We start from the raw sequence: 27061 nt of genomic DNA on the forward strand, positions 1-27061 counted from the left end.
AATGTCAGAGTCTGTTCTTAGAATGTTAAGATCCCATTTTAAAGACAAATAGTTGTGTCTTGTTTAAGAGGAATATGTTGTGCACTTAGTTTTTCACTGCACACTTCAGCTCTGCAGTTTTTTTGAAGTTTTTCTGCTCCTTTTTTATGTGGAAAAGTAGGTCTTCATATCTTGTTTTGGTAGATGAGTTTCAGTAGCTGAGACTTGGGCTACATTCTGCTGCTTTGCTTGTTCTTGACTGATAGCCACTTATTTAATGATATATGAACAAAACTGAGGTTATGATTTATTTACACTTTTATCCATTTGTTCTTTTTTCTTTTTAAACCATTGCTGCTGTGCAGTTATTCTCTCTGTGCTTAGACAGACTATAAACTTTAGGGACAGAGAGAGAATTTTGTTCTTCTAGCTTTAGAAATAAAATAAATCCAGTGAACAGTCTGTAGAGTATTGGCCTATATCTGTCTCTTCATTCTATCTTTAAGTGCAGTTTGCAGATGACAGATACCAACCTCGGGGGCGTCATCAGCTAACATTGACAAGTCCATCAGATCAGCATGCTCCTAGATAACAGTGTGTGTGATTTAACTAAGAAATGCAAGCACCTGTTTTCAATTGGATGTCTAATGCTTAAGCTATATTGCACGAGAGGGTGTGCTATAACGTCATTATTGGCACAACAGTGATGCGGTCAGGACTGAGGCGCTTGGAAGCTTTCCGGCTTGCTGCAAACAAGGGAGGCACCCACCTGGTGGAGTAATATTTTTAGTAATGAGTACGGTGTGTTGTCAAGCTGATTTGAGCACTTTCTAAATGTCGTGTTGACCAATCAGATTGCCTGGTCGGAACTACTTGTTGTATATTTAAGCAATATTACATGAGAGGGTGTGCTTTAATGTCATTATTAGCACAACCGTGATGCGGTCAGGACTGAGGTGCCATGTGTTTCCAGGGAAATGGAGATAACACAAGCAAAAAGTTTTTTCTTTTGAGAGTGAATTGCCCCATAATATGAATACATTTTGATTATATTTTGTTTTGTTGGTAACTTGTATAATCGCAATATTACATGAGAGGGTGTGCTTTCACATTATTACTGGCATGACAGTGATGCGGTCAGGACTGAGGCGCTCGTGATATTGCTTAAATAAACCTTCAGAATGATGCTTTTCCTTTGCAAAATATTTTTTTCACTTAAATGATCCATCTTTAATACCAGTCGCCACTTCATTCGTGGCATAGATACAGGTCATGCATTAATAGGTCATATGTATTTATGCATGACTTAAATATTTCCACTTTTCCATTTTAAACTTTACACTCTATAGTATGCTCTTGATAGAGATAGTTCATATAGTTTGAGGAAGAAATAAGTTAATCTCTTGTTTTGATGCAGTTTCAATTTGATTAACATTCACTTTAAGGGGCACTCCATCGACTTTACACACAAAGTTCAGTTTACTCAACATGAGGAGAACTACACATCCTGTGAGTATAAAGTGTTCTGGAGGAGCTTTGTCAAGTTAAAATATATAACAAAAAGTCTTTGTTACAGACTGAGGGTGTGGAGCTTGAAGTATGTGGGTATTATTTTAGGCAGGAAGGGTCTATTGAAATATGCTATGAGTTACATTATGGGAAGTGAAGGATCCAGCATTTTCGGGGCTTGGCTCATACTAGAAACTAAAAGTCAGGATACATCTGCCTCTGCGGCTTCAAATTTGATCATCTTTTTTTAAAACCTTTTTCTCACAAGCAACTTTATGGTGTGATACTAAATTTCTGGAGTAACCCTAACCACTTGGTTATTAATGAATAAATAGCAGATATAGAATATTCTGAATGTTGTCACTTGTCAATCAAATCCTATTTGACTCACACTTAGGAAATGAACATTAGTAACTTAATCCGCATCTATTCACTACTTTATGGAATTGTTATTTTTATAAATATTCGTGACTAGGATAAAACTAATACTGGTTTGTTTATTGACCTTAATTGTTTACTGATCTAACATGAAAATGAACAACATACCTACAAATGTGCTGAGTATCAATTCGGGACTAATACTTCAAAATGTGTTGATAAATCCCAGCCGAAAATCTGTTGTCTATACAGGAGTTACCTGTCAGGTGTTCTCCAGTAAAGAGCTGCATGAGACCAGAGCAAGGAAACAAGACACAGTCACAACAGGGTGGATTGGCAGCAGCCCTGCCTCAGTAAACACTTATCAAAAGTCATTCTTGTGACCAAAACATTGAAGCAAACACCACTTGCAGCCTCAAAGCTTTTACCTCAGATGCCATCCCTGTGGTTACATTCATCCCTACAATCACACCCTTCACCTCAACACAGCCACATTCTGGTCCAAAATGCCAAGATTGTCCAACCCCAAATATCATTATTTTATCATTCTCATTATCTTTTTATTATTTCTAAACCATTAGTTTCATAGGGCAGAATTTCTCTACCACTTTTTCCTTCTGCACAACTGCAAGTTAACATTCTTCAGGAATAAAGGTGACTGCCTCTGATAAGGCGGCTGTTTCCAGTGCAAATATACTTGTCAAGCAAAGCTAATTCTGATCCTGGTCCTGATCAGGGACTATTTCTGCTGCTCTTAGACTGCAATTCTAATAGATTTCCCTTTGATCTCCACTGATCCACTGCAGAAGAGTGGTGGTATTAAAAAGTCACCCTACAGGTTGCTGTAATGGTGCAGCAAATACAGATGTCTCTTCTCCTCTGTTTGCTCCTCACATTTGCTTCACATATCTTGGAGATGTGAGCCAGTCAGGTACAAAAACACTGGTTTTACTAAAAAAGTTAAAACCTGTCATGATTACTAGTGTAAATTCTTTTTTCTTGACATGCAACTTATTTTTGCTTCACTGTTATAACACAAATTAAAGACATAACTATATGGAGGACTGCTGAAAATGTGAAGGTGATGATGCCTCTTTTTCTGCTTCCAACTCATGTGGAAATGATTTAATATTAAGTGAAAAGAGAGTTTGCACAAAGTTTATATTTGGCATCAAGGCTGTGACGATAATAAACTCTCCCACATGGGGAACAGAGCCTACAGGTGGATGCACAGCAATCAGTAGAGTGTGTCATGTGTGAGAGTAGCAGTGCAACTCAGGTTTGTCTGCCTGAAGAGGCTTGCAGGCTTCACTCAATATATTGTAACCTCTGGTCATGTCCAGATTTAAGAGGCTGGTGGAATAATAGCCAGCAGGTTATTTTTGCAGTAGTTAAGAGCCACTCAATGCATTTTTGATTAAACCACTGACATTCTGGTCAGCCAAAAGGACTGTAATTTTATATTAGAGGAAAGACTACACCTGTCTTTTGAAGAGTGGTCTGCTGTAGAGAGAAGAGAGTGAAACTGTAACTTTCACACTCTGTTCCAGAAGTAAAAAAACACTCATTCACAATCAGACATTTGTAATTATTAAAAATCCATCCCTGGAACATAACAGTACAATGTTGTGAAGTTTGTTCAGTTCACCTCTTCAGGACTCAACACTGGAGAGTTTTATCGCTTCAAGAAAAAACTGCAAAAAATGAAACAATCTGTGTGGGAAACACTGACAATTCACAGGTCAGACACATGTGACCTGTGATGAGGGGTCGTAAGTAGACATTTTCTGTCAATAAAGGGGTAACAGGACTCAAAGGTTGGAAGCCAGTGCTGTGAATGCTTCTTGGATATTAAAACAGAATGTTTTCCTGATCTAAATCTAACATTTTGATTACATTTTAGGATGTTTTAGATGGTTAGTTAAACGTTTTAAGAAGGTTATTTCTGTGCCATAATGACTGTTTCTCCCTATAGTTTAAGATTTTAAAGGATAATACCAGACAAATCCCTAGACAGGGATGGTAATTATTTAAAAAGTAATTTAATTGTTTAATTTTCCCATAAGCCCTAGAACATTGCGGGTTAAACGTCACCAGTTCAACTGTATGGGTGGACTGAGAGGGCCTAACAGTGTAGACAATTTAGACAGCACAGGTTATTGCAAAAAATTACATTAGAAGAGAGCATTGGTGGATATCATAGATATGGAATAAACCAAGTTACAATGAAACAAGTACTTTTGCTGCTGTGCTAGTAAATTTTCATGGGAGCTGTAGTTTGTTTATGCTAACAACAAATGTTTAAATTTCTAATAGCAGGTGCAGAAGTAGATGCTCATTTATCTTAGAATATAGATAATAAACCCCAGGAACATGTTTCACATTTAGAGAGGCTGGTGAAAGAACTGTTGTATGAGAGACTGCATTGAGTTACAGAGGCTAGACAGGAAGTGGTGTCAGGACTTCATCTCTCTATGGCTCAGCTAGCTTGTTTGAGAGGGTCTAATACTGTTTGTTTGGACAAACGTAACCAGTATGACTTTGCATAGAGCATTTTGCCACTTCAGTTCAATATGGTCATCGGACTGCTCTATTTGAATTTGCATATAACTATGTATTTTTTCATCCTTATTCATCTTAATTTCTGTCTATTTATTCTGTCTTGTTTACTTGTCTAACATTTTGCGTCAAGTTGGTTGAATGAGAGGCTATTGATTTGTTTGTTTTTTTGGCTCTTGTTCAAAGCTTGATAAAATATTAATTACAACAAAACCATGTTGTTACCTTTATGATAATCTATATAACCCATTAAAACCTTGCACATACATCACTATACAGAAGCGTGCTCAATCCATTTTACGGCATTTAGTTAATATCTTACCCTCCTTCTCCATTACTAATGATCAACACAGTGTAATAACATAATCTTCACTGCCAGCCCGGCAGCAAGCACTTTCATGTGAACAGTGCCATAGACGCATGAGCTGCACATACTGGCTGGCCCCCTACCTTGCTTTAGTCTGGCTGACTGATCATCTGCATACATTACCCCACAGAGGGTCAAACTCCAACTGTCCCACAGGACCTTCATTATTGCAGTTTAAAGGCTATTTTGAACAGAAATGGATAACAGCATGGAGACATATTTTTCTACCAAAAATCAGAAAAAAGCTGAAGCAATTTCCAACTGTTGGCTGTTTCAATCACGCATGCTCAGGCAATCTGTTCAGGCAACTAATTCAATGTCGGAGAACATCATTATGAATGCAAAGTAAAATGGCAACACTTTCAGCATAAGCAGTACAGATCTTTTACGTATCTATGCTCCCACAGGGGTGTGCAGGCAGAGAGAGGAAGGTGTGTGGGGGAGGAGAGTTGATGAAACAAACATGCAGAGATCAGTATAACACAGGAGCAGCAGTAAATGCTTGACAAACAATGTCACAGCTGGACTCAGATGGACAGCTCTTCTCTCAGAAAGGCCACTGACCTTGAGGTTGTTGTTTTCTTGTGTGTGTTTACCGTCATTGTTGTCTTCATATGGTGCTGCAGGTTACTGTCAGGCTCTTAAGTGCCCATTGTCCTCCAGTCTGCCTCAGGCTGTAGAAGTACAGAAAGCAGGCGGGGGGCTGAGAGGTGGCTGGCTGTGTAACTCTGGGCTTTGCTTGCCACCTGTCTAGACATCAGGAAGATAACATCCCCACTTTTAATCCATACTAGAGAGCCTGGAGGAGACAAATTTTAGCACCCGTGCCTGACTGTTTATGTGTACACATGTCTGCCTTCCCTTACAACAAAATGTGCACTTTCAACTCTACAAGATACAACGCATTGCGAGACAAACTGCACAGTGTCCCTCTTCTTTTCTTGGCAGTGGCTTGTGGGCTTTGGTGAAGAAAAATCTATCTGTCCAGAGTGATGTCATGCAGTTGCTGCATTATTTTCAATCACAACTAGCAATTTAATGCAGAATCACTTCCCTGAGGTATGAGAGCCGTGCTCATACATAGATAAGTCATTCTTTCAGTCATTCCAATTTGCTTGAGGATGCTGAATTGTTAGTGTGACTCAGTTGTCAGTAAAAAAGTGTTGCCACTAGTTCCACACACTGCCAGCCTTAGATTTTCACAGGTCGAATCAAACAGTAGTATTATTTATTTAATTTCAAGAGCTGTCTTGGCAATTACTGCTGGGACTTCTAAATGCCCATGGATTTAGGTAGGAATAATGATTGGCATGAGAAATGCTTTAGGCTGGTGCTGAACCTCACGGGTTAGTAATTGAAGAGGGCATGAGATTATTGTATGGGACTCAAGAAGAAGACATCAGGAGACAGCTCTCTCATTTAACACTGCAGGAGACAGTGAGAGTCCATGAATGACTTGGTTAACTTGATCCTAATAATAACCATGGTTCCTGAGTTTTTGACTTCATCTCATTAATAAACAATTCTTATAGCACCAACAAGTCAGATTTTTTTGATTTTAAACATTTAATTAGTGCTGGGAATCTAGATTTCGGAGAATCTTTAACTAGAGGATCTTGATTTTATTCAATGTTGATTTGTGGTGCTGCAATTTGAATACAAAACAATTATTGCACCTTGAGTGTAGCATATACAGTATGTATCGTGAAAAACGTCAGGTAAATTTACTGCCAATATCATCTAGTAACACAGGTTACATGTATGAGCACTTGAAAACTTGGTTTCAAAATGTGAAGTTTGGAGAAGATCTGTGCATCCTAGTGAGTAAGCAAACAGGTTACAGGTATAGCACTTTTCTCCAGTAAACCATACCAAACAAAACTTCACGACAACCTCATACTTTGACTCTTAAGGTCATGTTTTCTAATACATTATTGACATAATAACTCTGATAATCATCTTACATTTGTCAGCACTGCCTCAAGGTAAATTACCGTATGTGCTTTTGCTTAACATTGCTCATGATACCCTTGTTATTTTTGAGTATTGTGTTTCTTCTACAATCTCCAACAGAATCAAACTCTTTGCCCAATCGTATTTGCTCTCTTTATCTTTAGCATTGTACATTTGTCTACATTAATTTACTGTGCGTATGTTTTGTTGATGAAGCACCATTTTAAAATTCTTAGTTTTATGGATCAATGCTGAATCATTCAACAGAGAATCACGATGCAACTAAGAATTTACTAAATGTGTACCTCCAATGGAATATTTGGAATATTTTACCCTGAAGGAAACGTCTGCTGTCCAAAGTAATAAAATATTCATTTGAGCAATATCAATAATATTTATCCAAGATCTCATGTTCAGTACGGACAGAACAAGTGGAACTAATCAGCAGATACATGATTGCCCACACAGTTTGAATTGAGTGCCTTGAGTCAAGATGCTCAGACTGTGTGAAGACTCTGATGGAGAGTTCTACCACCTGTTTGGCCCCCATCTCTTCACTGTTCAGTGAGGCACAAGATGAAGCACTTTACATCTTAGTGATCCTCCTACTCCTGCTCATCACTCTTCATAATTCCTTCCAACGCCCCCCCTCGGTAATCTGCTAAGCAAAATGAGCAATGCCCCGATCTTTCTGCCGCCCCCCAACAGCCGAGACACGCTTCATTTCAATTCGGCGGTGACAGTGATGAGACAAGAGACAGCCCTCCCCCATCCCCACCATGAGAGAGTGAAACAACAGACACATGGGCTCTGCTCTGTTTAAACTACAGATTCACTTTCAGCACCAGCAGATGGCTGAGAAGTCCGCCGCTGACTTAATGTGCTGTTTAGTTTTCATTATGTGAGGGGACACAAAGCGTGGCATGATCAATGTTTGGGCTGGCGAATAGTCAACTTGTTTTTTGAAGTTTTATATGCTTATAAAAAGCACCAGATTCTAGGTGAATTTGTATCTGCTGTAGTTTTAATTAACATGTAGAACATACATGGATGGACAGGGCTATCAAGCACAGGCCCAGGGGACGATCACAAAGAGACACCAAACGACCACTAAGAGACGCCAAACTGCTGCAAAGAGATGCCAAATGACCACAAAGAGATGCAAAGTGACTACAAGCACAAACCAACCCCAAAGAGATACAAAATGACCACAATCTTGAATGCTTCTTGGATGCATTTACACTTTTCTGAGATCAGATAGCTATCCAATCCATCCAAGACACATGAAGTGACCAAGTGTAAATGGGATCAAAGAGACGCAAAACTACGACAAAGACACACAAAATGACTACAAAGAAACAAAACCGTGTCAGAGACATAAAATAATCACAAAGAGACACAAAACGACAGGGACACAAAATGATGACAAAGAGACACAAAACAACAGGGACACAAATCGACAACAAAGAGACATAAAACAACCACAAAGTGAAACAAAAATGATTACAAAGACGCAAAATGATAACAAAGAGACACAAAATGATGACACAGAGACACAAAACAGCAAATACAAATAGGTGCTAAATACTCCAAGTCTCACTCAGATAAAGTAAACAACTGAGCAATTCATAAATACATGGATAAACTACACAAACATCACTTCCAGAAATCCACAATTCTCCTCCAGAGCCCAATATTTACTTACTCATGCTCCCGTCTATCTCAGAACTTTTAGCGGTGGATACAATATTAATACCACTTTTTTATGACAGGTAATTTGAAATAATCTATTTAGAGTTGTAGAGAGCCCTGAGGATTTGCATTTTAATTATACATTTTGATTCGCTGGGGTTGATTACTTTCATTCTCTGGCAGCAGGTTAATTGTGTGAGCTCAGTTCTGCAACACTGTGGACTTGTGTCATTACTTGTGTGAATAATATAATGAGGTTCTGTTATCCATGAGTGGCATGTTTACTACTTTGGTACTTTTACCATCACAGCACATACAATAACTTGTGCTAAACACATTCTTCAATATTTCAATATTTTAAGGGATTCATCAGCTCATTTCACAATCTTTGATACTGTGATGTCAGCGGTTAAAATGGAGGTGATGGATTGGTTGAACAGGTTGGAAAAATAGTGAAGCACATATTGCTATTATGACTGCATTTCCCCTATTGTTCTTCGTGGAGGTTTCTCAATGATTTGCATCGATTGACTCCCATGCTTGGCCAGTCAGCTCAGCTGTAACCCTCCTCTGCACGGATCTGGTCCACTGGGAACCCTGCTTAGCTCAGTGTGCACAGGGAAGGGGAATTAGTGTGGGTTTTCAAAGGAGGGATGGTGGAGGGATCTGCTATGCATTGAAAATCATTGCTGCTTGCAGTTCCCAGTGGACAGGAGCAGTGCTGATTTGTGAACAGTGGGTGGGGAAGGACACGGATGGATCATGTCATGGAGTTTTGTTTTGTGGTGTTCATCCATTAAAAGTGTCCTTTTTGCGTTAACACACAAATGGTTAATATGATTATCTTTGGTCACTTGGGAGACGATGATGGTCATCATGTCAATTAACACTGCATTGCATCCTGAAATGTACCTAATCTCCAATGGATGTCTCACATACTGTAGCTGAAAGCACATTTTGATTAGGGCCAGGCTCTGTGTGAGAAATCACAATCCACAATAACAAGATTTAGATTTAAAGTGAGAGTTCTGGTATTGTTTCCTTTAAATATATTTTTCCCACTTCACTCTGGCAGCTGTTGAAGCCAGGATTCAGACATCTATATTTATATAACTGTAAATGATGCAAAGAAACTAGGCAACTGTGAAATGTGATTTCAATAACTGTGACTGGTCAAAGCATTTCCATATCAATAATTGCTTTTTGTCCAACAATGTATTGTAAAATGATAGTGTCTGCCGGAGGAGGATGTTGTGAGTGAAGAAAACTCAATTTGATATACAGTTAGCAGCAGCCATTGTTTGGTGATGTTATCATGTGCAAAATAGGAGCCCAGTATGAGGAGAGACTTACAAATGAGGTTTGAAGAATTTTTTTTTCTATTCTGTGGTTTATTATTCTCCATCCAGATGAGGAAAATGGCTTGCTGCTGGCTATAGTTGTGGAATTCCATCTACTTTTTTGAACATTTAAGCTCCACCCTCAGCTTGGGGATTTAAGAGGTACTGATAAGGAAACTGACATATTCAGTCCACAGGAGAGTAAGGAAAATCCCATTAGCATCTCGCTCTCCTCCTACAATATAACTTTTTCATAGCTCTTTATGAATTCAATCTTTGTTTGCTCCTTTTATTTGTCCATTGATATTCACCAATTTATATTCTGCTTTCACTCGCATGTCTGCTGCACCCCCGCTGTGCAGTTCAGCGTCAAACATCTAAAATCTAACCTTTCCATCTCTGGCCATCAGACAAACTCTAAATGTCAGTGATGGATCTCTCTCTGAGTTGCCTGGCAATCAAGCATACTTTTGATGTACCAGACACCTCTCATCTTCATTTGGTTTGATTTGAGATGGAAAGTCTGTTGCTGGTCTGTCCCATTGTGTGAGGGGAGCTGGTCTGTAGGGGGTGGGGGGCAAGGGCCAGATGAGACCCCATCTGGACAGACCCTGCATCCTGCCAACTCTCACCCCAGTGGCTCGGGACGCTCCCCACTCATCAGCAGCCATCAAAGGGTGCCTGCCCACCAGCACACCCTGAGTGTGCTGCCAGCATGACGAGTCCCTTGCCTCATTACTTACAAAAAGAGGCGAAAGCAGGGAGCTGCTCAATCATTCAACCACCCGCAGGTCTCAGAGTAGCCACCTCTCAAACAGATTGCACTGTATAAATAAAATGTTGGTAAGCTTGTGGTTACCAACTTGCAGATTTAGTGGGAGATTAAATAAACAGATGAACATTAAACTCCACAGCCTGATGTTCAGCAGGACTTCTCGCCAGTGGTAATCAGAATCACAGCCCTACAGTCTAGTGTTGATAAAAAATGAACTTACAAGTCTTTTCTACTGAGACTTTTTCAAATTGTATACATACCGGCTCTGCACTGTTCCATACTGCTTCCAGGCAATAACACAACCTCCGGCACCAAAAATCGACAGGATCTCATCTTCTCCTGCGAAAACACTTAAAATCAGTGCAGCACAGATGCAGTACTGGGTTAACTTTACCCAGTACCCATGAGTAGAAAACCACTGGATCACCAATAAAACCAAAGATAATGGGTTGTTGACCCAGTGTTAGACGACAACCTCAAGTTTGTCCTTACAACTGTCACCAGTTTACTGTTGGTTATAAAAGAGTATTGTTGTTATTATTAGAGTAGTATTATAACAGGTTGCAACAATAATATAAAAAATAATACTAACACTGTGTCAAACCAACATATTCTCTTGGGTTTGATTGGTGACCCAATGGTTTTCTACCCATGGGTACTGGGTAAAGTTAACCCAGTATTGCATCAGTGCTGTATTGACCCATACATACCAAACTGCTTCTGCTACTAGGGGTGGGCGGATCGTTACCAAAATTTCGATACTACAGATATTATGTTTTGTTTTTGAAGATCGATTCTAGCATCAATAGGATCGATACCAAAATCTCAGTGAGGGATCAGGTTCTCTCTTCTATGTTGTACCCATTTGTATTTCATCAAAGAGTAGAACAGCAAACAACGCTCCATTATCTTGAACACATCGTAGTGCATGTACTCTTTGCCTCTCCACTGCTGTTATTGTGTTTTGTTCACTCAAACAAACTACACATCATTAGTTTAGTCTGACTAGTTTAATCCGACACATATTGCAGTGATAGCTGAACTAAAGAGGAGCATCATTTGGAGATATTACACAGCTGTGAATAAAAACGTTGTGAACCGCAATGTGTGTAGGAAGGCTGTTTGCTACTGTGGCAACACCACAAACGTGTTTAAACACATAACAAAAAACCAGACCCTGACACAGAGGTCACTGGCAGAGTCTTTACAGAGAGGCTCAGGCAAAGAATATCCAGGTATACAGTACTGCAATTAATATTTTAGTCATATTGGATCTTCAGCATAGTTACATTTTCAAACTGAAATAGGTTATCATTAGCTGTTACTTTAGCAGACTTATTAAATATGGCAGACTATATTCAGACATTCAATTAGCCTAATATATTAAGCCCATTGAAACTTGTTAATTAATTAATTATTTTAATGGGATTGAAAAACATAATATACCTTAAACCTGAAATATGAAAATGCCTGAATATAACCTTTTTTCCTCATCAATCATGACACACTGCTCTCCCCTACATGAAAGTACATAAGCCGCTTTTAATAATAAAAAATATTGGTATCGATATCACTGATTCTGGCCCTGTATTACTTGGTATCAGATCGAGACCAAATTTTGCAGTATCACCCACCCCTACTTAAAAATCCCCAAAACTTGAATGTTTAATATACTTAGAGGTCCGACCCGGAACATACCGAGGCAACATAACCCTTGAACTTCCCGGCATTTAAACACTGTGTTGGATTTTGAGGTAATCTCAATATCAAGAATCTTTCTGATCTCCAATCTTTGTTAGAAAATGAGCCTTTTTCTTCAGAGGGCAATATGTCTACTGTTCATGGATCTGCCACATGGGGGTTAACAGAAAAAGACTGCTGATTAAGAACAAAACATTTCATAGATGAATAATCAAACAATTTATTTATTACAAAGAGATCACTCCAACACTCCTGAGGAGAAGAAAGTGAAATGAGACATGTTCATCACAGTCGTTTGAATAGAGAAGCATGTAAGGCATGACAGTGTTGCTCAGCATGAGGTGCTGTATTAGTTTGCAAAGAGGTTTTCTTTGTGTGCATGCTTCATAACTCATTAATTTTATACAAAGTTACATGACTGTAATTTGAGACATCAGAAAAACCTCGACATCACTATTATCTCACAGATGTATGACTCTTCTCCAGGAAAATATGACTCCTGTCTTTGTTCCCCTCGTTTCTTTCTTTTTCTTTCATTGCCAATGGATAGAGAGCGATACTGACCCATTCCCACCCAGGACACCTGAGATGGAGTGCAAAGCTTTGTTTCGGAGATTAAAAATACAAATGCATGTCAGGAAAGAATGAACAGTTGAAAGTAACCTGAGTGTGCCAACTTCACAGCTTTTATCCTCCAATTGAATTACACAACATCCATCAATTATATATACCTGCTTAACTTGCTAACCTATAACAGTCAAAGTCTATACAAAATAGCCTTTACTATATGATCACTGATACACAATAATATAGTCATCCAGAAAATTGTAATGTGAGCTTGAACAGCTTCTGTTCAGTGACATCAGTACAAAGATATTCGCCTCACCAGCATCTGCTTTAGTGTCATTTCCCTCTTTAAAGTAATTCCACTGTCATGAAGTTACTGCTCTGTTATTGGCCATAATTGGGTTTTGTCTCCATTACTCAAAGCTCTTACAAAAATAGTTTGTGTTTTATTCATTCAATGAGGCAAAATGAAGTGTCTAAATGGAGTCATTAGAGTCCATCAAATCTGAAGTGTGGCGCTTTGCCTTTCGCCCATTATCTTTCTATCTTTGTCATTTTTTTTCTGTTTTCATGCCTGAGCTGATCTTGAGTGAAGAGCACATTGGTTGTCTGGATATAGTATCCTATCATCTGTGTAGTATACTGTTAGTCTGTAAAACTTGTATGTATCTGCACAAGTTACATAGGGAAAGGTTGAAAAGCAGAATATCTGAGTTCAAGTATTTGTTTTTTGGCCTCCAAGCAGAAATATTTAGGCTTAGGAGTTTAGGTATAGTTCAAGTCATAACGAAAAAATATTATCTAGAAACTATAAGGGAAATAATCAGATTTATCAAGAACCCACAATTATGAAAAGCAACTTATTTTTTCAAATGTTTCTAGTGGTATAAATCCATGCAGATAGTTTTGGTTTCTTTTATCCAAGTTTGATTTTTATGCTGTCACCCCAATAGAGGTAAGTGGAATTTTATAATGTTATAAGCACCAGAAACTAAATTCCAAATAAAAACTCTATAGTTTCCAGCTTGTTTCAGCAAATGCCAACAATGTACATATGTTTATGTTATGACTCTTGATGACTGGCAGCAAAGGACAAAGTCAGGTGACGTTGTTATAGAGTCCACACAGGGAGGAGGGTCGGTTGGAAAGGTAAAAAAAAAAAGTTGGACTTTTCCATTCACTTCCTGTGTTCTTCCGACTGTCAATGTTGGTTTCTTTTAACCATGACCACATGTTCCCTAACCTTGACCACGTAGTTATTTTAACCCAAAACATGATCTGACACAATATGGTGTCGTTGTTGGTTTTTCCAAAAACAGTGTCACCTCAGTGGTTTAGGTAATATAGACAGCAATCTTTTGCACAAGTCTTAGGGATGGATAAATCTTTTTCTTTTTGCAATTTGGATGAACTGACCACTTAAAAGAGTGCATCACATGTTGGAGAGCAGAGCAATGAAGAGGCCAGCTATCCTCACCATATGTAGCCAGTTCCTGGGGCTCTATTTTAGAGACAGGCAGGGATGCTCAACCCGCCACCTCCATTTTTTTTCTCTGAGGTTCTGGCTCAGCACATGTTATTACTCTACAGGGGAGGAGGTGTTCATCAGCCACAGACTCCATCTTAGATTGTTGTCAGCTCTACAGAAGGATATGGCCCATATCATTGTTCAGTGTGTTGTTGCAATCAGTCACTGATGGAAAGAACTGCTAAAACCAGGTGGAAGCTGTTGTGTTGGGGTGGCTGGATTCACCAAGGACAGTGTGTTAATTAGTGAGCTTAAGAGGTGCTGGTAGGTGGATTTTGTTACTGTTGGACAGTCAGGCTAGCTGCTTTCCCCTATTATCAGTCTTTGTGCTAAGCTAAGTTAGCCAGCTGCGAGTGGTATCGATCTTCTCATCTAACTCTCAGCAAGAAAGTGAGTACTGTTATTGTATTTCACAAAATGTCCAATTTTTCCTTTAACATAGCTCAAATATAAACACATAAAATGTTTACAGCGGTCATTTCCCATGGATCCGCTGTCCTCTGGAATAGCCCTGATCAGTCATGTTCAACCCCTTTATTCACTGTCAGCCTGTTGATGGGCGACCTAGGTGACTTTTCCATGGGCTGTTATCAATCACCTTCATCTAAAGTGAATTAATTCCAGATTAGTGAGTGAGGCTGTAATTAGATTTCATGAGAAGGGAGTTAAGAGGCTAAAGCAGAGCTTTGTGGCGCGGCAGTGTGCTATGATGGCATTGTGAATTAGAGAGTAGATAAGCATGAGTGGGACCTTCAGTTCTTAGGATGGTGAAGATGGGTGAAGGAGGTTGCTGGGTGAAATTTGTATTGATTCCTCAGCGAGGAGGAAGAAAGCCAGGTGATAAACTTGGCCTACTTAAGTTGACAATCAATACAGATTTCAACCCTTCCTGAGGAAATAAGCATCGCTTACCTGTAATGCAGCAGAAGAACTGCAGCGGATAATTACATCTCACACAACAGGTCAGTGGGTGGACTGACTGTGTCTCTAACCTGACAAGGTGGCTAATGCAATTCAGCATGCTCAGAAGACAGCCGAATGCGCTTGTTACAGCAGCCACGTACCACTAAGCCAGGTCGTTTTCTCTTCAATCAGTTTGACCTTTTCCTCTGTGACTTTAAGTGGCTTTGTGAGTTCATAGTGCCGCTCAAACAGGGAGAGAAGCTTGAGCACGGTTTGTTTTTTTGTGTGAGTGTGTACGCTGGGTTGATTAGGAAGTTTATGGTGTGTTGGCCTTGTTCAAGTAGCACTGTAGTGTGATGTTGTCCCCAGATGGTATTTATGGAGAAATTAATGAGCTATCTATTGCTGTGATAAATATAATCCCTATCAGCAGAGTAGGAGTGAGAGTCCTCTGCTGATACATAGTCCAATTCAGAGACTGATTTTGTTGAGGTACAACAAGAAGGTATAAATACTGACAAATACAACATGTAGAAAGATAATTAGTAATTTAACTATGGGTCCAGCAATGCTAAGGCTAAATATTCCTGGTGGCCTTGATCATGTGTGTCTGTGATGTTATTTCAACATTTCCAATTAGTTCATCAGATTTCAAATATAGGCAATCCAGGATTAACATGTATCTCCTTCATTAACAAGAAGACTTTATCTTTTGCTCTGTAGTTTCCCCCATTGATCCAGTGTTTCTTTGCTTTGTGCTTTTTTGAGACCTTGTGATGACTAGATACAGAATGTAATTTTAAACATTTTTGGTGTTTTTTTTAATCACTTAAAAATGTCCTCCCCCCCCCTTAAATAGCTTTAAGGTTGGAAAAATCATCTTATTCCATATTAAGTGACAATGTCAGATGGAAATATTCTAGATGTCTTTTGCATAATTTTTTTGACACATTTCCCCAAAATTCAGCCTGAAATATTTGGTATCTTTGAAAACTTTAAGATCTCAACTAGAATTTAACAAAGTGGTTCTGTGCATTTGAAAAATTTTTGGTGCATGCTATGATTTATATTGACTTGCCGACTGACTGATCAATGATATTTGAGGAGGCAAAGACATATTTTGTATCAAAATGATCGATTTAGTTAATCAAAACGTGAAAAATTTGACCTTTTACTTTAGATCCAGTCTTTTAATAACTGTTACATGAAAGCATATCCTGACTAACATTTTTCCCAAATAGACTGTAATTTCATCATTTTAGACCAACACAACAATCATCATATTTGCGAAAAAACAGTTCTGAATTGTTTACTTTCCAGCGTGTGATTGGTTGTTTTGGTATTTTTATTTTTCTCTATCAAAACTGAACTTGACCCGGACATCACAGCACCTGACTGAGTGTACGTACAGTGTAAACAGAATTTGAGTGGACCCTTCAGAACCATTAGCTGAGGTTACACTGTAATTGCAGGCTGATTGCTGGCCTTTAATGCAGATGACTCCAGCCTCAGTGGGATAAACATGGCCTCACAGGCTCTCATTTTTTCTAAAAGCGCCTGCCTGGCATTTTTAAAACAGTTGTCGAGTGAGCTAATTAGCCTCTCTGGCAACACCATAACAGAGAAATAGACAAAAGGAATTCTTTTTACAATACAGATCCAATCGTAAAGCAAATTAAAGTGAGAGTGCACCACTTAAGCACTGCTGTTCGCTGTAAAATAGCTACATTGAAGCCATCTGGTCAGTAACGGCTGCACTGTTGTTGCCACAGAAACCAGCGCCAACCACTGCCTTCAAATCTGAACACTTCCCAGAAAAAGTAGAGACAGCAACCTTCTGCATTGTTGCCAAAAACACACCTCTATCTGTTCTGCTGCTTGAGTGGAGACAGCATTTCTCAGAAGAATTGTCAAATTAAAGAATTAAAAAAGGATAAGATATTGTTGGCCTGACTAAATAAAAGCCTTTGAGGGCTGAGAGAGCGAGTAGAGGAGACTGAGTAAGAAAGAGGCAGGAGTGACAGAGAGACATGCAGAGGTAGAGAGACACCAGGACATAAAAGACGGTTTGTAGCCCCGTGCAGCTTTCCTCTTCAGTCCCAACTGCTTTATATACTGAATCTTTTCATGTACAAGTGCCTGAGTCCTCCACTGCCGGACCCACAAAGTGCCCTAACAGCCTTGAGCCTGTAGAAAAGTGACACAATCAATAGCCTCTCCCCTCCCGGCCTCTTCATGCTGGTAATGTGGTTGTGGATGGCTGTACAACCCCCTCCCCCCCACCCCACCCACAACTTCTTGCAACTTTGAATGTATTCATTAAAAAAGTAAAAATACAAATAAGAGAGGAAAGGACAGCAAACACATGTATTCAAGTGTTTTTTTTGTTTTGTCTGTTTCCACTAATCCATCTCTGCGAGTGCACATTTCACAGAATCCCCAAAATTAGAAAATATTACAATAAATTGAAGAGGACACATATTGGTTCAGTTATTCTATGTTTTCTTTGTGCAGGACGCTTTCTCATTGATGTGAGCACAAAGATGCACTCTATATATACCACTGGGATGCAGCTGATTGACTTTTTTGAAAATATGTAATGATTCAAATGGAGGCATTATGGCTGCCTCTTCATGAATTCCCTTCTTGCAAATTTGTGTAGCTCTAACATTGACCTTCAAAAGTACAATGTACAGTACCTTTCAATGGCAGAATTGAGAAAATCTATGTACTATCTGTTCAACAGTACTGTTCTCCTGATCTGGAATATTTATTCCAAATCAGTGAGTTTGTTTCATTCATTCTGGTCGGTGTTTACATTCCACCACAGGCCAAAGTGCAGGATGCACAGTGCATGCTCGCCAACCAGATACTGTGTGTGGAGTGGACAAACCCTGACTCCTTAGTTATTGTCCTCAGTGACTTTAGCAAAGGAAATCTCAGCTATGAACTCACCAAATACAGACAGTTTATTTAATGCCCGACCAGAGAGGAAAATATTCTGGATCACTGTTACACTACAGTAAGCAATGCCTATCACGCCATCCCCCGCGCTGCACTGGGACACTCTGACCACGTCATGGTCCACCTGATTCCTGCATACAGACAGAAATTAAAGCTCTGTAAACCTGTGAGGACATCAAAGCAGTGGACCAGTGAAGCTATGGAGGACCTTCGGGCGTGCTTGGACTGACTTTACTGACTTGGATGTTTTCAGGACTGCTACCAACAGTCTGGATGAGTTCACAGAGGCTGTGACGTCCTACATCAGCTTCTGTGAGGACTGCTGTGTACCATCACGCACCAGGGTGAGTTATAACAATGACAAACCCTTGTTCACAGCTAAACTCAGGCAACTAAGGTTGGAAAGGGAAAAAGTGTTCAGGAGTGGAGACAGGGACAGGTTTAGGCAGTCAAAGTACACGACAGTACTCATAGAGACAACAACACCCGTTCTCAGCCAACAACTCAGCTTCTGTCTGGAGGGGGCTCAGACACATCACCAACTACAAACCAAAAGCCCCCCACTCTATTAACAACTTGCGCCTGGCCAACAAACTGAATGAGTTCTACTGTCGCTTTGAGAGATAATGGGACAATCCTGACACCATCCCCTGTGACTCCATCCACCAGCTCCACCTCCCCCACCTCAGCAGGACAGGCTTACAGAGCCAACAGATCTGTAGACGATGCAGTAAACATGGCCCATCCTCCAGCACCTGGACTCCTCAGGAACCTACGCCAGGATCTTGTTTGTGGATTTCAGGTCCGCCTTCAACACCATCATCCCGGCTCTGTTACAGGACAAGCTGAATGTGCCTGACTTCACCTGCAGGTGGATCACAGACTTCCTGTCCGACAGGAGGCAGCATGTGAGGCTGGGGAAACATGTCTCTGACTCCCAGACCATCAGCACCGGTTCACCCCAAGGCTGCGTTCTTTCCCCCTGTGCTCTTCTCCCTGTATACCAACAGCTGCATCTCCAGTCACCAGTCCGTCAAGCTTCTGAAATTTGCTGATGACACCACTCTCATTGGGCTAATCTCTGATGGGGTTGAGTCTGCCTACAGGTGGGAGATTGACCACCTGGTAACCTGGTGCAGTCAGAATAACCTGGAGCTCAAGATAGTGGAGATGGTTGTGGATTACAGGAAGAGCACAGCCCCACCTGCGCCCATCAACTTGTGTGACTCCCCAGTTGACACTGTGGAGTCCTTCCACTTCCTTCCTTGAGTCTATTCTCAACTCCTCCATCACCATCTGGCATCTCTGCTGCCATTGCCAAGAACAACGGCAGACTTCAGTGTATCATTTGCTGTGGTCCAACAGGACCAAAACCTCACACCACAAAAACAGCTTCTTTACTGCATGCTCTAAGAATGCTATTATTCCTTTCAGATTGTTCTCCCAACTCAAATTGGTAACTTTACTACAGTATTAAAGTTGGCGGCCCACTGTGTGTTTATGTGCATAGCAGACTGATTATAATAACTAAACACTATGTTAGAAAGCAAGTCCTGGACATTAAAACGTCTCAGAAAGCTGCACGACAAATGATGATTACCAGGGATGACTTCAACACTTCATCCCTGGCAATAACACTGTTCTACCCAGTCCAACCTATAAGACTGGCTTGTCCCTTCATCCGGGTCCCAAACAACAACAAGTGGTGCTGGATGGCCCCACAGTTGTGCCTTAATGTTTCCCCAGGTTGTTGGTAGTAGCCATGTGAATGATGTAGCCATGTCAGTTAGCAAAGCACTAACAAACATTTTTGACCTGCTGATTGGGGCATCACATGAAAAAACGCTCTTGTGCCGTTTTGAAGGCAATGACAAACAACCTATTTTGACAATACATTTAAAGGATTTGTTGATACCTTTTAGTTAAAAATTAACCGGTACAAATCTACATCTTAAAACTATGAGAAAATATTTTGCACCTTATTAGCTGAATGCATATGGTTTCATGTGGACCTGTTAGGTGCCTGTTAGAATACATTTGGTTAAAATGTATTTCCTTTATATCCCGTAGCTGTTCACAGTTAACTTAGTGTTGGCTGTCAGTTAGTGCTGTGTCAACATTACCATCTCAATAAGCTTTAACTTATACAAGGCAGTGTGGATGATACGGATGGACAATATCCTCACACTGTGAATAAGAGCTTGCACTCAGCAGTGACTTTTTTGGAAGTCAGGTCTGTTGCATCAAATGCAACACCTATTCTCCTATGTTTCTAACCTGAGAATTATTTCACTACATGAATGATGAAACTGCATCTATTTAATGAGTTGGGTTGAATATGCATGCCATCATACATGTTGCATGGGATATCCAGTGCAGGTCTGAATCTGTGCAGAAAGAGAATGAGAAAGGGTGTCCTCATTTCAGGGAGTAGAGCTGGGGAATAAATACAGAATCAGATATCACACATCTTCTATTTAATACCTCAATGTTGACAGTGTGATGCTATTTTGGGGACTATTGATGCTTTCACACAATATTCATGGTGATTTTTTTTGGTATCTGAGGTGGAGAAATAGTCATGTGTTCATAGGAGAAGCCTTGAAACTCATTTCACTTTAAAGGGACAGTTCACCCCAAAATCAAAAATTCATATTTTTACGCTTTACACCTGTAGCGCTATTTAGCCATCTTGATTGATTTGGTGTGAGTTGCCAAGTTTTGGAGATATCGGCCGTAGTGATGTCTGCCTTTTTTTAATATAATGGGACTACTTGGCACTCGGCTTGTGGTGCTCAAAGTGCCCAAAAAATACATTTGAAAAACTCAGCCGCAATGTCTCTTTCCAGAAATCATGACCCGGTTACTCAAGATAATCCTCAGACCTTGTTGTGAGCAGTTTCATGTAGGAACTACATCTCTACGGCCTATCTCCAAAACTCGGCAACTCACACCAAAACAATCTAGATGGATAAATAACATTACAGGTAAGAGGAAAAATATCTATTTTTGATTTTGGGGTGAAGTGTACCTTTAAGTTCAGAAAAGTTCATCACATAACTGAACTGTAATGTAAGTTCAAGGTCAAGAAAGACAACATTTAAGCTATATCAGGATTTCTAGAAATAACCAAAATCCCAGACAATATCTAGTCTTATATCATAGTTCATATTTTACACCAAGATGGTAGGTGCTTTTGGATGTATTCAGTGAAATCTGAATGTTGTTAAAAGTGTTGCTAGAAATGTGCTCATTTTATTAAAAATGTTAAAGGGCACCCTAAGTGTGTTTCCATCCACCTGTTTTTATATCGCAAAAAATGTTTCATAAGCTTGGCTGGAAAAGTGGCATATTGATAAAAGCAAACTGGCGTATATGAAGCATGTGACAAAAGCTTCCATTGAATAGACGATAGGTGAAAACATCAGATCTTTGTGGAGCTATGAGGAGACTATAACCTTCCTCAAATGAAAAAAACAGTATGCCATATTTCCATCATCTTTTCTACATTGTTTTCCATCATTTGAGGTTTGACTCATCTCGTTGCATCCTCTTCTTCTGCAATGGTTTAATGGCACCCGAATGGGGAATTATCACTGCCAGCTGGTCTCAATGAACCAACTGCTATTTAAAATTTGAGCTACATTTGGATGGAAACCTGGCTTATGATGCACAAATTCCGAAACTGAATACTGTAAAAAAAACAATACGTGTCGTCCTATAATGGGTTTGTCAAACTTTAAATGTATTTACATACAGTAGCTGAAGCTCCTTCATCATTTGCTTCACAGCAATTCAACATCAAACCTGAGATTCTGAGCATTTCAGTGTTTGGTCATTGTAGCTGATCTGAATGACCAAACTGTGCAACGGGACAGGGCTGCACTTAATTTGAAGTTGATACGGTCAGACTGTAGAAAAGTGATTGTCTCCCATTGGAGACTAACTAATCCATACTCCTCGATGAAACCCCTTATAGGTCTAATTGGAATAATAGACCATCTTACTATATGCTGACAGCAGTCACTTAATGGTGTTACGTCAGCATTTAAAGACAGTTGTTACTGAGCTCTGGCACCTACAGTAGGGTTTGAGCCCCTGTCCCTGTGCCAGACAGAAAAGATCACTCCAGTAGAGCTCAATGTAAAATCAAGAATAGATCCCCCAACTGCAAAATTCCTATTTAACTCCCGGCTGCTCTTTGTACGTTTCTGACCATAGGCTATTTGTCTCTGCACCGTTCTGTTCTGCACAAAAATCTAACTATGAATGAGATTACCTTATCTCCAGCCTCCAGCATAAAAGCCAAATCTTTCCAGTTTTTCTCTTCGTCCCTGCATTCACTATGACTAGATAAATTGTCTTATACTCTAAATCACAGTCACACATGATTTCACATTTCAAAAGTTTTTAATATCCACGTGCACTATAACTGTCTGCTAAATTATGTGTCATCTGACTACTAAACATGCAAACTCATTCTGTCTTTTCCTCTAAACATTTCTCCTAACAATCTAGATGTGCTCAGTTTAGAATTGGGTGTTACTTTTAATTTGAAGAATTAGCTCAGATCATGTCAGGGCTAGGGCTTGGTAGAATATTTGTTAGCAACAAGGTATGATGGATTTGTTGTGGAGGAAGGCCAACCAACTGTAAGGCACAATATGAGTTATTTTACGCAGCTGGACTGTGAAAGAGAGATAATGTTTCTGTAGCCTTGATTATTTTTATTTAGTATGCATACACTGTGAATGCAAATTGAACTGTCAGCCACTGCAAAGTGTGTTTTTATTGTTTAGAGCCTTGCAGGTGTTAACATAAATGATGTGTATGTGTGTGTGTATGTTTTGCACATAATACCATGTCTAACTTGCAGCATCAAATCACTACAGAGCATGTACAGAGCATGGTTCTTCGCTGTCGACTAAGATCAAATGTTGACATGCAAGTCTCTCGATGGCTTGATGTTAAAAGCAGATTATTATTATAAGTCATTAGTTTATTTACTTATGAATGTCATAATAGTAAAGAACCCATACTTTTTTTTTTACAAAAGATTTACTTTCAATATGAATACATAACTATTTTACTAGCAGCAAGAGGGCAGTTTATATTGCACAAACCTAGAACAAATTCAATCAATTCAATGACAACATTCACTCCCTCAATATGTTACTCTAGTTTGTCTTGTTATAAAAGATTATTCAAAAAAATCATCTTCAGAAAAGAGAGAGTCAATTATGATACTATTAAATATTATAGTGCATCTTATTTTTTTTTAGGGCTTGTCTGTGCCTGTCCTCTCATGTTGTATCTTATTTTATATGTAATGTGATATTGTATGTAACAGATATCATGTCATTCTAATTTGTTAAGTCTATATGATTGTGCGTGTCCTGTGAAAAAAGATAGCATCAGTCGTTTCAGCAAATGCCTATAAACGATATTTGTTTACATTCAAGTGACAAAGCCCTTTAGCAGCCTTAGCAATTATGATTCTTTTCTGTGGATCGCAAAGGAAGTAGTGTGATTGTGTTATACAGCCACACGTTCCACAGAGGGAGGAGGTCATGGTGGATGGATGGCTCAACAGAACAGTCAGATTTTAACATCAGACTGCTGTTTGCGTCCTGTTTTCTATTAACAGTCAATGTTGGTTTCTTTCAGTCATAACCACGATTGTTCCCTAACCATAATCAAGTGGTTGTTACTGTAAACCTGATGGCGAAGGTCCCCTAAGCTTAATGAAGTCGGAATTCTAACCCAAACCACAATGTGTCCTCAAACCTAACCAAGTTGTGTTTGTGCCTACCTAACCAAAGCTTACCCATCCATTTGTAACAGTTTTGAAAGGCACTGAGAAACAATGTCATCCTGTCAGTTGTGGCGTCAGATCAGAAAACACTTGTGTGCCATTGTAGAGGGCATCTAGAGGCTATTTTGTTGTTTAATTTGGTGGACTTTTTGACAAGAGTGTAGCTGTTGCACGCTGAATTGTGAATGAAGTCGTGTTGATTTGAATTGTCACTATATATATTTTTGTATGGACCCCAGAAAGAATGGCTGAGGTATCACAACTTGTGTCCTTCAGACAGTCACATATAAGGTCATGTGATATTGCTTTGTCAAGTGGATTTTGATCATTTACCATAATCTAATTGAGTGTGTGTATACCTACCAGTCCTAGTCATACACTTTCTCAAGAAGTGAGACCCAGTGTAACAGAAATGGACAACTATCAAAAGTCGAGAGGTTATATAACTAATATATAACCTGCCGAAGGCAATAGATGCTGTTCCACTCTGATCAATGTCCAGGGGTTTTTACTGAGGGGAAAAACATTACAGAAACTTGGCAAGAGAAGATCAAAATAAAGATTGGCTTCCTGTGTAACTTCTGTCTTTTAAGTTTGGTTTTGCTCTGGGTCGATTTGCTCTCCAGACAATGACTCAGTAGACAGAAATTCATGCTCATTTAAGTATCTTATTTCCAAACCAGAAATTCCAGCATCCATGAGATCTTAGTCTAGTCAGTAACACACTGACAGCAAGCAGCCCTTTGTCCCTGGTGAGCTCCAGCTAACAAGGACAGCTATATTCACATGTGTGTGTGTGACCTCAGGTTTGAACAGCATGTTTTTCCTCCCAGCATGCAACGGGTAGAGCAAACCTATCATCTCCTTAACAACAATGCCCTTACCCACAGCCACTGACAACAGGTCGTGGAGCCCTCTCTCAAATTATAAAAAGAACAAGATGAGAGGAGATGAATGTCTTTAACAAATGTCAGTCTTCTGCAGTCCTGCCTGCTTCTTTTCTCTCCCATGGTAAGCCGATGATCCTCCGTCCAGAGCAGATATTGGAAAAATACAAATGCAAATCCTCTGCCTCCCAACAATTCCACCTGGGAGAGTCTCAAGCTGTCAGTTAATGAATGGCAGAGAGAAAGCGAGAGTGTGTGTGTGTGTGTGGGGGGCGAGGGAGAGAGAAACAAAACAAAGAAACAGTGACAGAGACAGAGAATATGTATGTGTGTGCAGGGGCTTATAGTTTGTATGTGTGACCCATGAGGACATGGGGTTTGATTGACCATAACCTTTGTGTTTTGTGTGTGTGTGTGTATGTGTGTGTGTTCCCAGCATAAGAACTGAATGCTATTTGAATTGGTCCACCTGGGACCCTGATCCCACCCTACTCCCATCACCAGCTCAGGTGTTCTATGAATGTGATTTATTTCCAAACAGGGAGATCCAAATGAAGATGAGGCAGAGACCTGTGACTGACTGGAGAGATGGAGAGAGAGAGGGAAAAGCAGAGTGAAAACACAGTAAATAGTAAGGGAAGCCGATCTGTGTTTACTTGAGCAGAAAGCAAACTCATTGTGCTCCTTGGTAGCAACTGCAAAGCATAAAATGATGTCGCTCTATGAGTGTGAAATGAGGAGAAGATTTTTGGTTTCATTGATAGCATAAAATTAAGATAAATGACAGCATTTTGAAAGGAACTGTGAGATTCTTAAAATGTTGCTTTACAGACTTGACTCTCTATTTTCTATTAGATCCTATATATATATATATATATATATATATATATATATATATATATATATATATATATATATATATACATTTTATGTTATTTGCTTTTCTTTCCTCAAGGGAATACCAATAAGTGCTTAAAACACAAGCAAATACAGAACACAGCACAAAGGTTTGCTTGTGGTTTGTCTATTTAGTTGTGTTTTTGCAAGTTTCATTGCATTGAGCTCTCTTGACCACCATACACACTTCCTGGATTGAAAAAAAGTCACAGGGTTGCATATGGATGGATACCCAATGGTAATGCTCACTTTGATTATGCAGTGATTGGCATTTCCATTATGTGTTTCAGCTGACATATGTCTAAGGCAGCTCTCTAGGCTGTATGTTGATGTGAAGGCTATAAAGTCAGAGGCTATATGAGATTCTCAGAGGTTAGAACCTGTAACTCTCCCTTCTCTCTCTTTCTCTTGAAACCTGCAGCTCTCCCTCCTAACACCAATGACCTCCACTTTCCACGGGGAATCAGGCAGGGCTGAGGGGGAAAATGAAAAAAGAGAAGAGCAAGGATATGGCGGTGTGTGAGACACAGGCGTATATATATGTGTGTGTGTGTGTGTGGCTAGAATGTGAATGAGCATGACACAGGGTGTGAGAAATGAGGATGTTTCACACAATGACTACAAATGTGCCCATTCATTATTCTTCCACTTCATCCATTTGCTCAGTGAGCGCTGTTTGTACGTGGACCTGTTTACCCCTGTGATGCCTTCTCAGCCTTCACATCTGTGGACTTCTCAACACAGATGTGTCTGCAGTGCAATCAATGAGCTCCTCAGTCTCTACAACCTGACCTGTCAAACATGCTGACGTTAACATGACATGAGTGCATGTTTGAGTGGCCAGACAGCATGAACTGTACAGTACATTTTGGCTGTGAAAGTTGCTGTTTAGTTGCAAAATCTAGTATTTGCTCCCTGCAGGCATTGGGTTTACATCTGACCTTTAAACATGAACACCTCCGAGCTGCTGAATTTACACTTCACTTGCCTCTGTCACATGTAATTAGATTGTTGTAATAATGTGATTAATGGTTTATTGCTCAACACGAGTAATGCAAAATAAAGTATGTGAGAGTTGTATGATTAATTTGAACATACATTACAAATTCATATGTACTGGATGGTCGTTTAATTAAATGCCAGACTGTATATATTCAGGCTCAGGTGAAAATTCAAGTGTGTGAAACAGGCAGTGGCCAGGTCTCAATCAACACCTAAATTAATTCTCTCAGCTACTTTAAATGAGA

The 27061-nt window shown here is 39.6% G+C and overlaps 1 long non-coding RNA gene across 1 annotated transcript in view; it reads left to right on the forward strand.

Annotated features, from left to right (window-relative positions):
* The window catches only part of LOC122879056, a 76166-nt gene extending 49366 nt beyond the window's left edge, over positions 1-26800 (forward strand). The window contains exons 2-3 of the long non-coding RNA XR_006378620.1: positions 25459-25548; positions 26236-26800. This is a non-coding gene — a long non-coding RNA (uncharacterized LOC122879056). The remainder of the gene's footprint in view (positions 1-25458; positions 25549-26235) is intronic.
* Positions 26801-27061: the final 261 nt, after the last annotated feature.

Source organism: Siniperca chuatsi, linkage group LG7 (assembly GCF_020085105.1).
Source record: "Siniperca chuatsi isolate FFG_IHB_CAS linkage group LG7, ASM2008510v1, whole genome shotgun sequence".
In the NCBI taxonomy this organism is placed as follows: Eukaryota; Metazoa; Chordata; class Actinopteri; order Centrarchiformes; family Sinipercidae; genus Siniperca; species Siniperca chuatsi.